Here is an 18,693-nt window from a genome sequence, read left to right as displayed (position 1 = left end):
ATATACATTTCACTCACTGTTTGTTACCTTACTCTTAGTTGTGTTAATGTCTGCTACCCTTCAAGAACCTGAAAACGTCAATGCAAGGAGTATCTGGTCTGATTTTGTTTCCATTCCATCCTAGCACCTAGCACCACGTTGGAGGCTTTCAATAAATATTTGTTGATAGAAGGAATAAATGAACAAATGATTATATTGCCCAGCATCTTCAGGGAGTCCCCACTGTTCCACCAAGGAAGGGTGGGTAGAGCTCCAAGACAAACCCGCTTCAGGGTCTACCTCCTCCTTGGGAACTGCTAACCAAGGAAAGCTCCATATGAGGTGTGTCCTTATCCCCAAGCCCCTCAAAAGAAGTGATTCAATAGTTGGCCAACACAAGAGTACATACCAAGAATACATTAGCTTCAGAAATTTGATCTTATGATCCTGGGTCCATTTAAAGAACATGTGCCCACATTGCTGATGAGTATAAATTGGTACACTCTCTATGGAAATCAATTTGGCAATACCTATAAAAATAAAAGAATGCACATGCCCTTTAATCTAGAATTCCACTTCTAGGAATGATCATTACAGGCAACTCCTGCATGTGAAGAAGAGAATATGAGGCAGCCATTGCAGCACTTTTTGTAATAACAAAAGATTGGGGAAAAAAAATAGAACAGCGAGCTTATCAGTAGGGGACTGGTTAAGTCTATGACCAGTAGCAGAATTGCACATTCATACAATGGGTTACCATGAAGCCAGCAAAAAAGAATAAGTAGTTCTGCACATATGAACATGATTTCCACAAAATTAAATGGATAAAGCAAGTGTATAGTGGGTGTAGAGTATGCTACAGTTTGTGTTAAAACAAACTCACAAGATAGGATGTACAAAATGAGATACCACCTCCTACCCAGTAGGATGGCAGAAAATAAAATTACAAGTGTTGATGAGGATGTGGAGAAAATGGGACACTTATACATTGCTCTTTGGAATGTAAAATGGTGCAGCTGCTGCTGAAAACAATTTGACAGATCCTCAAAAAGTTAAACATAGAGTTACCGTATGAGCCATCAATTCCACTGCTAAGTATATACCCAAGAGAATTGAAGACATGGGTTTACACAAAAACCTGTACACACGTGTTCATAGCAGCATCATTCATAATAGTTAAAAAATGGAAGCAACCCAAATGTACATCAACTGATGAATAGGTAAATAAAATGGTACAATGGAATATTATTTAGCCATAAAAATGAAGTATTAATACATGCTACAGTATGGAGGAACCTTGAAAATGTTATGCTACGTGAAGAAGTCAGACACAAAAGGACACGTATTGCATGATTCCATATACATGAAATGTCCAGAATAGGCAAATCCATAGAAACAGAAAGTAGGTTAGTGGTTGCCAGGGACTGGAGGGAGAGGGGACTGGGAAGTGACAGCTTTTTGGGGATGATGAAAATGTTCTAAAATTAGACCATGGTGATGGTTGCACAACTCTGTAAACCACTGAATTGCACACTTTAAAAGGGTGAATTTTGGCATGTGAATTATATCTGAATAATAGGTGTTATTCTTTAAAAAGAAGGACAAATTAAAGACATCTTCACAGACTCAGATACAGAGAACAAACTAGTGGTTACCAGTGGCGGGGGTGTGTGTGCAGTATAGGGGTTGGGGAGTGGGAGGTACAAACTATTGGGTGTAAGATAGGCTCAAGGATGTATTGTACAATACGGGGAATATAGCCAATATTTTGCAATAACTGTAAGTGGAAAGTACCTTTTTTTTTAGCTTTTTATTTTATATTGGAGTATAGCCTATTAACAATGTTGTGATAGTTTCAGGTGTACAGCAAAGGGACTCAGCCATACATATGCATGTATCCATTCTCAGAAAGTAACTTTTAAATTGTATAAAATTATTTAAAAAGATATCTTCAGATGACAAACAAAAACAGAATTAACCATTATAGAGCCTTTAAAATTTATTTATTTATTTTGGGCGCGCCACACATCTTGTGGGATCTTAGTTCGCGCCTTCACAGGGAAACGCGGAGTCCTAACCACTGGACCACCAGGGAATTCGCTATAGACCCTTATTAGGGAAACTTTTGAAGCATGTACCTAAGAAGAAAACTGAACCTTAGAAGGAAATAGTCAGATGCAAGAAAACGTGAGTAGTCATTTAGAAAACATATGAATAAATCTAAACAAATAATGACTACTTAAAACCATTTTTAATGATAATGATTACTTTGGCAAAATAAAACCAGCAAGATGAACTAAAAAAAAAAAAAATGGTGAAGGTTTAAGATAGGACTGGTGAGCAGAGAAAGTTGAGCATGTCTTCTTATATAAGAGGAAGGTAGATGTTGATTAATTTTAGACCTTTGAAGTCTTTATTAAAATGTTAAGTGTGGCTTTTCCTTAACCTTCCCTTCCTGAACAATTCAGTCTTCAAGCCATTGGGTAGAATAGAGCAGGTGTCTTGCAGTAAAGAGAAGGACCATGGCCCAGGGTGGAAAGTCTCTCTTATTTTCTGCTGTATACTCAGTGTCTAAAACATCATTCGATGTATATCTGTTGAATGCATGGACTCACTCTCTCCCTCCCTTCTGGACCCCGTCAAATGTCATTTCTCAGGGAGGGCTTCCTAATCACCCTACACAAAGCAACACCCCTCACCCTCTCCATCTCCCTGACTCTGCTTCATTTGTTCTTCATAGTACTCAACACCACCAAACCTATTTTATATTTCCTAGTTAATCGTCTATCTTCCCTCACTAGAAGGTAGCTCCTTGAGGACAAGGACTTGAACTATTTTGTCAGTTAATATATACCTAAACCCAGAGCAGTGTCTGGCATATAGTAGGTGTTCAATAAATATTTATTGAATGAATGAATAATAATTTTTGTATATCAGATATTTGACATTTTAAAAAAAAGAACAGCTTCTCAATGATTGGTTCTATTTATTTGTATTTATTGTGCAACAACATTTTAACAATGATCATTTCTGGATGATATGGTTATGGGCTTCTTTTTTCTTTTTTTCCTCAAATTTTCTCCCATATGCAACTGTTATTTATACCATTAGAAGAAAAATTTTAACCTACTAACATTTTGTAAATTAATTGCTTATGCAGCATTGTGACAATGACACATATGCAATGAGGGGAAAACAGCTGAGTGAATTTGGATGGGGAAATCAGGGCAAGAGCCCCGGGAGCTGTAGGAAGTGGGAGGGCATGGGAGGGCTATGGCAGTGCAGAGCACCAGAGCAGGGTGCCCATGGAGGGGAGAGCCAGCCCTGAAACATGGACAGAGGGCACCCGAGGCAAACAGTGGCTTCTTCACCCCTATCTAGGCCAGGGATCTCAATTCTGAGTCTGCTTCTGGCACTAACTACCCACTGACCTGGGGCAAGTCACTTCACCAGGCCTCAGTTTCCTCTTCTGTGAAATGCAGGACTAAGGGAAATGAACTATCTCTACGTCTTTCTACCTCACAGGTTTGTGGTTCCAGAACCTGCACTCAGAGGCTGCAGCCTGGATAGTGTGTGTGTATGTGTCTGTGTTATATATATAGAGAGAGAGTCCTGAAGGCACAATAGACCTCTGTCCCCAGTCTCCATTTGGGAAATGCTGGATGAACCATTCACAGTAGGAAAAACAGTATTTAAAACTATAGGACTTCCCTGGTGGCGCAGTGGTTAAGAATCTACCTGCCAATGCAGGGACACGGGTTCAGCCCTGGTCTGGGAAGATCCCACATGCCACGGAGCAACTAAGCCTGTGTGCCACAACTACTGAGCCTGCACTCTGGAGCCCGCGAGCCGCAACTACTGAGCCCACGAGCCACAACTACTGAAGCCCGCGTGCCTAGAGCCCATGCTCCACAACAAGAGAAGCCACCACAGTGAGAAGCCCATGCACTGCAACGAAGAGTAGCCCCCGCTTGCCACAACTAGAGAAAGCCTGCGCACAGCAATGAAGACCCAATGCAGCCAAAAATAAATAAATAAATAAATAAATAAATAAATAAATAAATAAATAATAGAATTTATTAAATAAATAAATGAATAAAACTATAGGACTTCCCTGGTGGTGCAGTGGTTAAGAATCTGCCTGGCAATGCAGGGATGCTGGTTCAATCCCTGGTCTGGGAAGATCCCACATACTGTGGAGCAGCTAAGCCCGTGCGCCACAACTACTGAGCCCACGTGCCACAACTACTGAAGCCTGCGCACCTAGAGCCCATGCTTCGCAACAAGAGAAGCCACCACAGTGAGAAGCCTGCACACTGCAAGATAGAGTAGCCCCCGCTTACCCCAACTAGAGAAAGCCCACACGCAGCAACAAAGACCCAACGCTGCCCAAAAAATAAATAAATAAGCAAACAAATAAATAAGTAAAACTATATGGGCCATATAAGTTAACAGTGAAAAATTTATATATATTGAGAGACTGATAGGATATACTCTTAAATATTAACATTAACAATATTTTTCACTAAGCAGGGCCTTGTATCCATTAGTCACAACAGGCACAGTGCCTGCGGCCTATAGACTTTACAACAACTCTCAAAAATATTTCAGATGTGAAAATTGGTTCAAGATGGTGGAGTAGAGGGACATGAGCTCACTCCCTCTTGTGAGAGCACCAGAATCACAACTAACTGCTGAACAATCATTGACAGGAAGACACTGGAACTCACCAAAAAAGATACCCCACATCCAAAGACAAAGGAGAAGCCACAATGAGACAGTAGGAGGGATGCAATCACAATAAAATCAAATGCCATAACCACTGGATAGGTGACTCACAAACTGGAGAACAATTATACCACAGAAGTCCACCCACTGGAGTGAAGGTTCTGAGCCCCACGTCAGGCTTCCCAGCCTGGGGGTCCGGCAACAGGAGGAGGAATTCCCAGAGAATCAGACTTTGAAGGCTAGCGAAATTTGATTGCAAGACTTTGACAGGACTAGGGGAAACAGAGACTCCATTCTTGGAGGGCACACACGAAGTAGTGTGTGCATCAGGACCCAGGGGGAAGGAGCCATGACCCCATTGGAGACTGAACCAGACCTACCAGCTAGTGTTGGAGGGCCTCCTGCAGAGGCCGGGGGGTGGCTGTGGCTCACTGCGGGGCAAGGACACTGACAGCAGAACCTTTCAGAAGTACTCCTTGGCATGAGCCCTCCCGGAGTCTGCCATTAGCGCCACCAAAGAGCCTGTAGCCTCCAGTGCTGGATCGCCTCAAGCCAAACAACCAACAGGGAGGGAACTCAGCCCCACCCATCAGCAGACAAGCAGATTAAAGTTTTACTGAACTCTGCCCACCAGAGCAACACCCAGCTCTACCCACCACCAGTCCCTCCCTTCCTTGTGCAAGGAAGCGTGCACAAGCTCTTAGATAGCCTCATCTACCAGAGGGCAGACAGCAGAAGCAAGAAGAACTACAGTCCTGCAGCCTGTGGAACGAAAACCACATTCACAGAAAGATAGACAAAATGAAAAGTCAGAGAACTATGTACCAGATGAAGGAACATGATAAAACCCCAGAAAAACAACTAAATGAAGTGGAGATAGGCAACCTTCCAGAAAAAGAATTCAGAATAATGATAGTGAAGATGATCCAGGGCCTCAGAAAAAGAATGGAGGCAAAGATCGAGAAGATGCAAGAAATGTTTAAAAAAGAACTAGAAGAATGGAAGAACAAACAAACAGAGATGAACAATACAATAACTAAAATGAAAAATACACTAGAAAGAATCAACAGCAGAATAACTGAGGCAGAAGAATGGATAAGTGACCTGGAAGACAGATGGTGGAATTCACTGTTGTGGAACAGACTAAAGAAAAAAGAATGAAAAGAAATGACGACAGCCTAAGACACCTCTGGGACAACATTAAATGCAAAAACATTCGCATTATAGGGGTCCCAGAAGGAGAAGAGAGAGAGAAAGGACCAGAGAAAATGTTTGAAGAGATTATAGTCGAAAACTTCCCTAACATGGGAAAGGAAATAGCCACCCAAGTCCAGGAAACGCAGAGAGTCCCAGGCAGGATAAAACCAAGGAGAAATATGCCGAGACACATAGTAATCAAATTGACAAAAATTAAAGACAAAGAAAAATTATTAAAAGCAACAAGGGAAAAACGACAAATAACGTACTAGGGAACTCCCATAAGGTTAACAGCTGATTTCTCAGCAGAAGCTCTACAAGCCAGAAGGGAGTGGCACGGTGTATTTAAGGTGATGAAAGGGAAGAACCTACGACCAAGATTACTCTACCTGGCAAGGATCTCATTCAGATTTGATGGAGAAATCAAAAGCTTTACAGATAAGCAAAAGCTAAGAGAATTCAGCACCACCAAACCAGCTCTACAACAAATGCTAAAGGAACTTCTCCAAGTGGGAAACACAAGAGAAGAAAAGGACCTACAAAAACAAACCCAAAACAATTAAGAAAATGGTAATAGGAACATACATATCAATAATTACCTTAAACGTGAATGGATTAAATGCTCCAACCAAAAGACACAGGCTTACTGAATGAATACAAAAACAAGACCCATATATATGCTGTCTACAAGAGACCCACTTTAGACCTAGGGACACATACAGACTGAAAGTGAGGGGATGGAAAAAGATATTCCATGCAAATGAAAATCAAAGGAAAGCTGGAGTAGCAATATTCATATCAGATAAAATAGACTTTAGGGACTTCCCTGGTGGCACAGTGGTTAAGAATCCGCCTGCCAATGCAGGGGACACGGGTTCGATCCCTGGTCCAGGAAGATCCAACATGCCACAGAGCAACTAAGCCTGTGCACCACAACTAGTGAGTCTGCGCTCAAGAGCCCGCGAGCCACAAATACTGAGCCCACGTGCCACAACTACTGCAGCCCGTGTGCCTAGAGCCTGTGCTCCACAGCAAAGAGAAGCCACCGTAATGAGAAGCCCGCACACCGCAACAAGGAGTAGCCCACGCTCGCCAGAACTAGAGAAAGCCCGCGCACAGCAATGAAGACCCAATGCAGCCAATAAATAAATAAATAAATAAATGAAAAGAGGGAGAGGACTCAAATCAACAAAATTAGAAATGAAAACGGAGAAGTTACAATGGACACTGCAGAAATACAAAGCATCATAAGAGATTACTACGCTCTTATGAGCGTTGCTCATAAGCAACGCTATGCCAATAAAATGGACAACCTGGAAGAAATGGACAAATTCTTAGAAAGGTATAACCTTCCAAGACTGAACCAGGAAGAAATAGAAAATATGAACAGACCAATCACAAGTAATGACATTGAAACTGTGATTAAAAATCTTCCAACAAACAAAAGTCCAGGTCAGATGGCTTCACAGGTGAATTCTATCAAACATTTAGAGAAGAGCTAACACCCATCCTTCTCAAACTCTTCCAAAAAATTGCAGAGGAGAGAACACTCCCAAACTCATTCTACAAGGCCACCATCACCCTGATACCAAAACCAAACAAAGATACTACAAAAAAAGAAAATTACAGACCAATATCACTGATGAATATAGATGCAAAAATCCTCAACAAAATACTAGCAAACAGAATCCAACAACACATTTAAAGGATCATACACCATGATCAAGTGAGATTTATCCCAGGGATGCAAGGATTCTTCAATATATGCAAATCAATCAGTGTGATACACCATATTAACAAATTGAAGAATAAAAACCATATGATTATCTCAATAGATGCAGAAAAAGCCTTTGACAAAATTCAACACCCATTTATGATAAAAACTCTCCAGAAAGTGGGCATAGAGGGAACCTACCTCAACGTTGTAAAGGCCATATATGACAAACCCACAGCAAACTTCGTTCTCAATGGCGAAAAACTGAAAGCATATCCTCTAAGATCAGGAACAAGACAAGGATGTCCACTCTTGCCACTATTATTCAACATACTTCTGGAAGTCCTAGCCACAGCAATCAGAGAAGAAAAAGAAATAAAAGGAATACAAAATGGAAAAGAAGAAGTAAAACTGTCACTCTTTGCAGATGACATGATACTATACATAGAGAATCCTAAAACTGCCACCAGAAAACTACTAGAGCTAATCAATGAATCTGGTAAAATTGCAGGATACAAAATTAATGCACAGAAATCTCTGGCATTCCTATACACTAACAATGAAAGATCAGAAAGAGAAATTAAGGAAACAATCCCACTCACCACTGCAACAAAAAGAATAAAATACCTAGGAATAAACCTACCTAAGGAGGTAAAAGACCTGTACTCAGAAAACTATAAGACACTGATGAAAGAAATCAAAGATGACACAAACAGATGGAGAGCCATACCATGTTCTTGGATTGGAAGGATCAACATTATGAAAATGACTATACTACCCAAAGCAATCTACAGATCCAATGCAATCCCTGTGAAATTACCAATGGCATTTTTTACAGAACTAGAACAAAAAATCTTAAAATTTATATGGCGATATAAAAGACCCTGAATAGCCAAAGCAATCTTGAGGGAAAAAAGCGGAGCTGGAGGAATCAGACTCCTTGACTTCAGACTATACTACAAAGCTACAGTAATCAAGACAATATGATACTGGCACAAAAACAGAAATATAGTCAATGGAACAGGATAGAAAGCCCAGAGATAAACTCAAACACCTATGGTCAACTAATCTATGACAAAGGAGACAAGAATATGCAATGGAGAAAAGACAGCCTCTTCAATAAGTGGTGCTGGGAAAACTGGACAGCTACATGTAAAAGAATGAAATTAGAACACTCCCTAACACCATACACAAAAATAAACTCAATATGGATTAGAGACCTAAATGTAAGGCCAGATACTGTAAAACTCTTAGAGGAAAACATAGGCAGAACACTCTGTGACATAAATCATAGCAAGATCCTTTTTGACCCACCTCCTAGAGAAGTGGAAATAAAAACAAAAATAAACAAATGAGGCCTAATGAAACTTAAAAGCTTTTGCACAGCAAAGGAAACTATAAACAAGACGAAAAGACCACCCTCAGAATGTTGGAAAATATTTGCAAATGAATCAACAGACAAATGATTAATCTCCAAAATATATAAACAGCTCATGCAGCTCAATATTAAAAAAACAAACAACCCAATCAAAAAATGGGCAGAAGACCTAAATAGACATTTCTCCAAAGAAGACATACAGATGGCCAAGAGGCACATGAAAAGTTGCTCAACATCACTAATTATTAGAGAAATGCAAATCAAAACTACAACGAGGTATCACCTCACAGCGGTGAGAATGGGCATCATCAGAAAATCTACAAATAACAAATGCTGGAGAGGGTGTGGAGAAATGGGAACCTTCTTGCACTTTGGTGAGAATGTAAATTGATACAGCCACTGTGGACAACAGTATGGAGATTCCTTAAAAAACTAAAAATATAATTACCATATGACCCAGCAATCCCACTCCTGGGCATATACCCAGAGAAAACCATAATTCAAAAAGACACATGCACCCAATGTTCATTGCAGCACTATTTACAATAGCCGGGTCATGCAAGCAACCTAAATTCCCATCGACAGACGAATGGATAAAGAAGATGTGGTACATATATACAGTGGAATATTACTCAGCCATAAAAAGGAACGAAATTGGGTCATTTGCAGAGATGCTGATGCACCTAGAGACTGTCATACAGAGTGAAGTAAGTCAGAGAGAGAAAAACAAATATCTTATATTAACGCATATATGTGGAATCTAGAAAAATGGTACAGATGAACCAGTTTGCAAGGCAGAAATAGAGACACAGATGTAGAGAACAAATGTATGGACACCAAGGGGGGAAAGCGGGGGGAGTTGGGGAGGTGGAGGTGGGATGAATTGGGAGATTGGGATTGACATATATACACTAATATGTATAAAATAGATAACTAATAAGAACCTGCTGTATAAAAAAATAATAAAATAAAATTTTACAAAAGAAGAAAAAAATATTTCAGATGTGGAAAACACAATATATTGCCTTCAAAATTTTTAAAAAGGCAAAATTAAAATGAAAAAACATTTAATCAAAAGTCTCCAAAATATGAAATTATCTCAACTAGACAATTTCAACTCATCTCGATAACCATCAATGTGGGATGTGGGTGTATTTTAATGTGATGGGGCATCATATGAAAGGCATGTCGAGGGCCTGTGGAAGTTCTTAAAGTGGGTGGATGGTAGATTATGGATTCATTTTATAGTTTCCTATAGTTTCCAATTTTCTACTATAAGCATATATTGTATAATAATAAGAAAAAAAATCAATGCATGTTTTGAAAAAATGTTAATGAAAAAGCTTAGGAAGGATTTGGGGTGAAGAAACCCTGTTTCCTCATCTCAGTAAAAGCTTGTGGACGGTCTAGTCTTCTCTTCTGCAGGTAATAAGCATCAAAGGGGAAACTCACTCAAAACATGTATTTAAAAGTGTTTTCTCTTTCTGTGCTATCTACCAAACTATGTCCATCCAAGAGTTTGGGGCAAATCTGTGTGTTGACACTCTGCTCTCGCCTTCCTTCATAGAATCATAAAATTATTACGCGTTAAGACGAAGTCTTTCCCCCTCCTGTCCTCTTGTCTTGCGATCAAGGTGGGCTCTCTGAGAGCAGGGGAGCCCAGGCCAGCTGTGACCAAGCCAGGCATGGAGTGAGCTTCATGCCACCTGGCAAGTGGCTGCGGGAGCTACAGGAGGTGGCAGGTGTCCTGCCATCTTATCAGGGAGCTGGCAGTTGGGATAGAGAACTTGGGAGGCAATGGGGTTCTCCTGATTTCTGTGCTGTTTTCATTCATAGTTACAATAACACTTCCCCCTCTTCTGGGTGTGGCTACACATACATGCCCTGTATTGCCATATATGTGCACCCATGGGCGCATTCTTCCTCTTCCTGGCTGGCTGGCACCTTTCCCCCAGACACAGATGCCCAGCCATTTCTGCTGCCAGCTGACTAACTCCTTGGCTCTGTTCCAAGTCGGCTAGTGAACATGTGGGCTGCCCTGCCGCCTCTTATCCCAGCCAAGAAGGGCAGAAGCTGCCGTGGGGAAACACTGTCCAGCCAGAATCTGCCCCTCCATTCCCCTCAACCAGGATGGCCCAGTCCCTCCTGAGCCTGCCCCCACCAACCCCCTGGCCTGACGGATCCTGAAAGGCAACTAAAACTACTCAGTATCTTAGGCTCCCAGCTCTCTTCTTTGGCCCTGGAAACGTCCCCAGACCGTCACCAGTGGTTCTTTTGCATATTCAAGTATTGCTTCCTGATGTCATAGCATTCAGTGTTTATGCCTCTCAATTGATAAGCATGTTCTGTCTAGAGAACCTCTTGTACTGTTCCTAAAAATTATCACAAACATTTTGCTTATTCATTTCTCTCCACTGATAGATTGTAATCACTTTGAGAGGAAGAGTTATTTTAAGACTTAAAGATGTATTATCTCCTTAGTCTATGCCTTGTGCAAACCGGATGCTCAGTGGTTATCTGTTGATCAATCTCCTATCACATGCAAGCACTGAAAATCAGTAAGCCCCCTGAGCTCACCAAACCCTTTAGCTAGACTGAACCTCTACTCTCTCTGCCCATCCCACGCATGTCACCAAACTCAGGCTCAGCCCTGCCCAGCCCAGAGCAATGGGCCAGTCTCTTTCTCCTTGCAGCCTCAGGGTCCTCACCAATAAAACAAATGGACCGAGCTCTGTAATGTTCCTTCCAGCTGATTAGATTCTATAACTCAGTGCTTTTATGAGGTCCTGGCAGCCTCCCATTCTCAGCCTTCTGGAATGAATTCATAGCTGTCCCCTGCCTCTTCGCTCTCTGCTAAACAGGGAGAAGTCAAGAAGAAAGAAGAGTAGAGGGTTGTGGAGAATCTCCTTTCACAGCAAAAGAACCAAGCAGCTTTGGGACTTGCTCAAAATGGGGGCCACCCAAAAGAATGAGCTTGGTGTGTAGCGGGATGTAGAGCTCAGGGGGCTCTGAGTGTGCACACCAAGATGGGTGTGTGTGCTTCAGGGCAAGCGTGTGCACACTAGGAACCTTTGCACTGTCAGTGGCTCCAAGCCTGTGGATGTTTTCATTGTCAGTGTGACTCCTGATGCCCGGAGTGCCTGGGCGTGTAGCTTTCGCAGCCTCCTTGTGCAGGTCACTTAGTCAAGGGGAATGTGACTATTGGTGATATGTGTACCTGAAACTATGTGCTGGGCTCATCACTGCAGGAAGTTGAGGTTCTTTAGTTGGATTAGTGAATCACCTGATAAATAGTGGACATGGGCTGCCTGAAGCTCCCTTACTTCTTCCAAGCCAGGAAAGGAGGGAAGTCCCCCAAGCTCCAGAGGCCAGCACACCTGAACAGCCCCTTTCCCACAAAGGGTGTGCACTGTGAAAGTCACCCTTATCTCCTGGGGATGAGTTCTCAGTTATGAGACCCCTAATGGGAAGGGCATAAAGTCAAAGTCATTCCAGGATCTGGAGACAGGACTAGGGCCTGGAAGCAAGCTCAGTAACCAGTCCTGCACTTGCTAAGCCCCTGAGTCACATCGCTTCACCTGGTTTCTCACAAGGAAAAGACATTTTCACATGCCAGACACGTTGCTACTATCATCAGAGCCCAGGTTCCAACTCACCCTGCTCCCAAGGCTGGGCTCCTGTGACCTGTCAGGGCAGGACAGAGCTGGCCCTGCCCCTCCCCAAGCACTCTCCCCAAGACTGCTGTCCACCTGCTAGAGTTGAATTTCGTCCCCGGAGGGTGAGCTCAGCCTCCAACCCCTTCCCAGTAAAGCCACATTCCTGCTTCCAAATATCTCTGATTTTTCTGGCTGCTTTCCCCAATTTGGGACATCTATTCACCCTGTCAGTCCCCAGAGCAATCCCTCTCCTGCTCTCTCGCTTGTCTGAAAGAGGTCTAACCCAGCTCCCCTGCTAAGCGCCATGCATTTTCTGATTACTTGCCTCTTCTCACATTCCTGAAGTCCACTTGTCCTCATATGGTCCCCAATGCTCTCTTGCAAAATTAAGGTGCTAACTTCCAGGAGAGGCATCTCTCCAGTAGCTCCAAGCCAACCATTCATTCATTCTTCATTTATTTGGTGTTTTCATTTTTCTATTAAAGATTTCATATTTTTTGTATCAGTTTTCCAAGTTCTTGATATATTTTCCAAGTTCTTGATATATTTGAGCCCTTCTTCATATATTGAGCCCTTTCTTATTGTATTTATGAAAATATTTCCCCATCTATTTGCTTTTAATTTTGTTTATGATTATTTCCTCCTTTTTACATGCATTTATTCAACAACTATTTATTAAATGTCACTACGAATAAGCATTAGGTGAAGCATTTTGGAGACTAAACTACTTGCCTTTAGGACTCTTCCTCCCTCCTACCACAGTTATTCAACTTATAGATCTAGAAGTTTAATAGTATAGGCATACTTTTAGTTGATAAGGCTCTGATTTTCTTTAAGGTTTATCACTTAAATTTATATATAGCTCACTTATATCACTAATAAAATTTTGGAAAATTAACTTAAAATATAGAGTTAGTTATTATAACTCAGTATTAGTAAAACTCACACGAAATTGACATAAAAATACTTATTGATTGACTTCCATTTATTAAATCACAGCGAGGAGTGCTTTCTTTCCTCTGTACGGAAGTCTATTTGGGGATCCAAAACATGACAGATGGTAGCTCGGGGCAGTAGAATCAGAGCTGGGGGAGCTGGTGGGGCATCTCGGAGGTGAGCATCGCCAAGCTCCACTAGCCTGCTGTCCTCACTGTGCCTCCACGAAGAGATACAACAGGACTGGATTTCTCATGTAGGTGTTTCAGGGTTAAGAGCAGTGGCCTCCAGGAAAACTGGACCTGAGTTGAAACTCAGCTCCACTACTCAGTGACTAGGTGACGTTGGACAAGCTCCTTAATCTTTCTGAGGCTCAGTTTTCTCATCAGTTTTCTCTCAGTGGGATTAATGATGCCTACTCCAATAAGACTGTTTCTTTTTGTTTTTCTTTTTTTTTAGGCCGCACCATGCGGCATGTGGGAACTTAGTTCCCCAACCAGGGATTGAACCTGTGCCCCCTGCGTTGGGAGTACGGAGTCTTAAGCACTGGACCGCCAGGGAAGTCCCATGTTTTGAAGAATAAATGAAATTATGCAGGCAAAGCATTTGGTACAGTGTTTGGCACTGATGTGCTCAACTGATGTTAGTTATATTTTGTTATTATTATCCTTATGTTATGTGCCTGAGGCTGTACTGGGTGCTGGGGATGCAGCAATGAACAAGACAGGGTCCTTGCCCCATTCTACCCACAGGGATCTAATACCCTGATTCAACTCCCACTGCCACACTTGATCAAATGAGATTTGAGTTTTCCACACCAAACTCAGATAGCCTCAATTATACACGTGGCCTCGTATCCCTTCCTGAACTGCCTTGTTGAGAAAAGTAACTTTAAATCAAGTAAAATCTTGAATTATAAGTTCTTTGAGGGCAGAAATTTAAATTACTTGTTCCACTGAAGAGCACAACAATACATGTTTGGAAAATTAATGAATTGTAATCATCCCTTACATATGCAGAGGACTGTTAGTTGTCAAAGCATTTTCTTTTAATTTTTAAAAAAAATTTATTTATTTTATTTATTTATTTTTGGCTGCATTGGGTCTTTGTTGCTGCGTGCGGGCTTTCTCTAGTTGCGGCGAGCAGGGGCTACTCTTCGTTGCGGTGTGTGGGCTTCTCATTGTGGTGGCTTCTCTTGTTGCAGAGCACGGGCTCTAGGCATGTGGACTTCAGTACTTGTGGCACACAGGCTCAGTAGTTGTGGCACGCAGGCTCAGTAGTTTTGGCTCGCAGGCTCTAGAGCGCAGGCTCAGTAGTTGTGGCACATGGGCTTAGTTGCTCCGCGGCATGTGGGATCTTCCCGGCCCAGGGATCAAACACGTGTCGCCTGCATTGGCAGGCGGATTCTTAACCACTGTGCCACCAGGGAAGTCCTGTATCAGGGTTTTTGAAATATTAAAAATAGCCCTGGGGAAATTTTTAGTGTGGATAAGGCTGATTTCCTAATTCTGAAGGGTGAACAGAGAGCAAATTTTTTTTCTAACCTTGTGACCCCTACACAAAGATCACAGACCCTATAATACAAATAAAATAAAAGCAAGATTTATGCCACTTCTCATAGACCTTCAGACCCAGAGGCAATAACAAAACAAAACAAAACAAAACAAAAAAGAGGATAGCAAGTGTTGACAAGGATTTGGAGAAATAGGAACCTTCATAAACTGCTGGTGGGAATGTAAGTGATGTTGCTTCTTTGGAAAAAAGTTTGCTAGTTCCTCAAGAAATTAAACACAGTTGCTGTACATCTGAAACTAAGACAACATTGTTAACTATACTCCAATACAAAATAAAAATTAAAAAAAAGAAGAATTACTGTATGACCCAGCAAATGTATACTTTAAAAGGGTGAATTTTTGTATGTTGTTGTACCTCAATAATAAAAACAAGGTTTCCAACCCATCTCTGTGCTCTATCCATGAATCTCCCATCTCCAAAGGCAACCACTTTCAACAGTCTCTTGTGCATACTTCCCCCAAAACCTAGATATCTATGGATATATAGATTTGCAAAGGTGTAATTTAAAAATTCTATTCAAAGGAATATTATTCTGGATATTTCATGTAAATGAATCCTGCAGTTGGTGATCTTTTGTGTCTCGCTTCTTTTATTTAGCATAATGCCTTCAAGGTTCATCCATGCTATAGCATGTATCAGAATTTCATATCTTTTTTTAACTGAAGTATAGTTGATGTACAATATTATATAAGTTACAGGTATACAATATAGTGATTCACAATTTTTAAAAATTAGAATTTCATATTTCTTTTAATGTCCAAATAATATTCCATTTTATGGATATACAACATTTTGCTCATTCATTCATCAGTTGATAGACATTTGGGTTATTTCCACTCTTTGGCTGTTATGAATGATGCTGATATGAATATTTGTGTACGGGTTTTTATATGGACATATGTTTTCAATTCTCTTGGGTGTATAACTAAGAGTGGTAACTCTATATTTACTATTTCCTGGAACTGCCAAACTGTTTTCCAAAGTGGCTGCATCATTTTACAACCCTACTAGCAATGTATAAGGGTTTCTCCATATTCTTGTCAACACTTTTTATTGTCTTCCTTTTTTATTTCCATTGCCCTACTGGTTGTGAAGTGGTATCTCATCATGATTTTGAGTTCCCTAATGACTAACGATGTTGAGCATCTTTTCATATGTATATTGTTTATTTGTATATCTTCTTTGGAGAAATGTCCATTCAACTCCTTTACCCACTTTTATATTGGGTTATTCGTCTTTTTATTGCTGAGTTGTAAGAGTTCTTTATATATTGTTTATACAATTCCCTTATCAGATACATGGTTTGCAAATATTTTCTCCCATTCCATGTATGTTCTTACTTTTAAATGCTAATTTGGCTAAGTATAAATTCTAGTTTGCTAGATATTTACTCTCAGACATTTAAAAATATTATTCCTTGATACAGAGAAGATTAGCATGGCCCCTGTGCAAGGATGACACGCAAATTCGTGAAACGTTCTATATTTTTATGACCCTAGAAGGCAGAAGCGCCAAAGTCAGCTCGGGGTCTTGGGAGCTGTAGTCAGCTGGGTCAGAAGGGACCCCGGGGGTCTGTGCTGCAGCTGTCTGTGGGGGAAGGGACATCATTAATTCAGATGTAAAATTCTACAACTCTCGGCTGGCCAAGTTACCCTCATTCTATCTATCAAAAAAATTTGCTAAAGCAAATTAATGCTATGAACAAAAATTACAGGGAACCAGCTTAACCAACTTAAGAGGACAAACTTTCCAAGTACTTTAAGTAGGCACCAGTTGTTTGCAAACAGTGTGCTAATATGCGAGTGACTTGTTTATTAAAGGAGACCCATAGGGCCTCTTACTGGCAATCCTTTGCTTTGAGTTACAGTATATATGTGAATGGTAGAAAGTGGCATCTTCTAGGGTTATTCTATTAGGTGTTTGGGGGTTTTGTAGTTCCCATGCTAGTTCTCCTGCACACCTACTCTCTCTCTCAACCCATTCTCCCTTCTGTCCCCCACTCCCTTGACGGAGCGGGATAGATAGATCCTGGAATGGGATCTCCCAGAGCCTCTGTCCAGGCGGTCTGAAAACCTTCCCCAGCCAGCCTGGTCCAGGCAGGGACTCCTTGGGTCCTGGCTGTGCAGGTGCCAGGAGGGTGGGACGAGGTGTGCACACCTGCGCACAGGTGAGTGGGCGTCCTTTCCGCCCTGTCCCCGTGGGGCCCCGGGGCTCTTGGGGTTCAACACTGCTCAGCAGTGGAGGAGGTTTCTCCACTGCTTGTCCCAGATGTGCCTTTAGTGTCATGTAAGAAGTTTTTAAGTTGTATTTATTTTGTCGGGTTTTTTAATTGCACAGAACACTAGGTCTGAGAGGCTGCATTCTGTTTCTCCTTTAAAGCTTTGCCTTCTTTCTGAACTTCCTTTTCCACCCAATGGAAAGAGCCCAGATGCAGCCCTGGCCACTGCCACCCCCCCTCCCCTCCTCCCCGCCCCGCTCCAGGGACTCTTTCCATGGTTAGCTGTATTTAGCTTTGAGTTTCTCTGCGTCTGGTCAACCCCCGTGTGTATATAACCCGGGCCATTGCTTGGGAAGAAGCAGGGTGCTCACCCCCTGCCAGTGCCTTTTTCTGGAGGAGAGAACTCCCCTGAGCATCCTCCTTCCTTCTGCATCCCTCTCCCCACTACACCTTTGGAGAAAACTGAGCTGTTACAAACCCCTGCACGGTGCCTGTCAAACAGACTGCAGGTGCTCTGTACCTTCCTGAATAAAGGCCCTGGAGACCACGGTGAAAAATAATATATATATATTATTCCTTTGTCATCTAGCTTACATTAATCATAGAAGGTAAGGATTCATGTCATTCATTGCTTCTGGACAATCCTCAGCCACTATCTCTTGGCCTCTTTTTATTCTATTTTCTCCTTACAGAATGCCAGTTCGATGAATATTAGTCCTACTCATTTCTGATCGTCATGTCCCTTAATTTTTCCTTCATATTTTCCATATTTCTGTCTCTCTCTACTACATTCTGTGTAATTTTTTAGATTTTTTTTTTTTTTTAGTTCACCAATTTTGTCTTCCATTCTATCTAAATCTTCTGTTTAACTTGCCCATTTAGTTTTTTTTTAATTTATTTTATTTTTTAATTTTTTTTTATTTTTTTCTATTTCAAACCCCTGTGTCGAGGGCTGACTTTCAATAGATCGCAGCGAGGGAGCTGCTCTGCTACGTACGAAACCCCGACCCAGAAGCAGGTCGTCTACGAATGGTTTAGCAGCCCATTTAGTTTTTAATTGTGATTATTATGGCTTTCATTTTTAGATGTTCAATTTGATTTGTTTTTCAAACCTCCTTCATCTTTTTTTGGTAGCATATGGTCCTTTTCTCATGTTTTCAGTTTCTTCTTAGTTTTCTTTAAACATTAAAAAAAGGTTTGTTTTTTTTTTTTTACTCTGTACCTAATAATTCTATTATCAGAGTTGGAAAGGCTCTCATGCAGCTATTTATTGGGTCTGCTGACATTTGCTCATGGAGATTTTTTCTATGTT

At 41.3% G+C, this 18,693-nt stretch overlaps 1 pseudogene; it reads left to right on the top strand.

Annotated features, from left to right (window-relative positions):
- Nucleotides 1–16,537: 16,537 nt before the first annotated feature.
- On the top strand, nt 16,538–16,652 carry LOC133097124 (U6 spliceosomal RNA; annotated as a pseudogene).
- The last annotated feature ends 2,041 nt before the right edge of the window (nt 16,653–18,693 follow it).

The sequence above is a fragment of the Eubalaena glacialis genome, chromosome 8, assembly GCF_028564815.1.
Source record: "Eubalaena glacialis isolate mEubGla1 chromosome 8, mEubGla1.1.hap2.+ XY, whole genome shotgun sequence".
In the NCBI taxonomy this organism is placed as follows: Eukaryota; Metazoa; Chordata; class Mammalia; order Artiodactyla; family Balaenidae; genus Eubalaena; species Eubalaena glacialis.
This window is presented reverse-complemented; position numbering and strand designations above follow the sequence as displayed.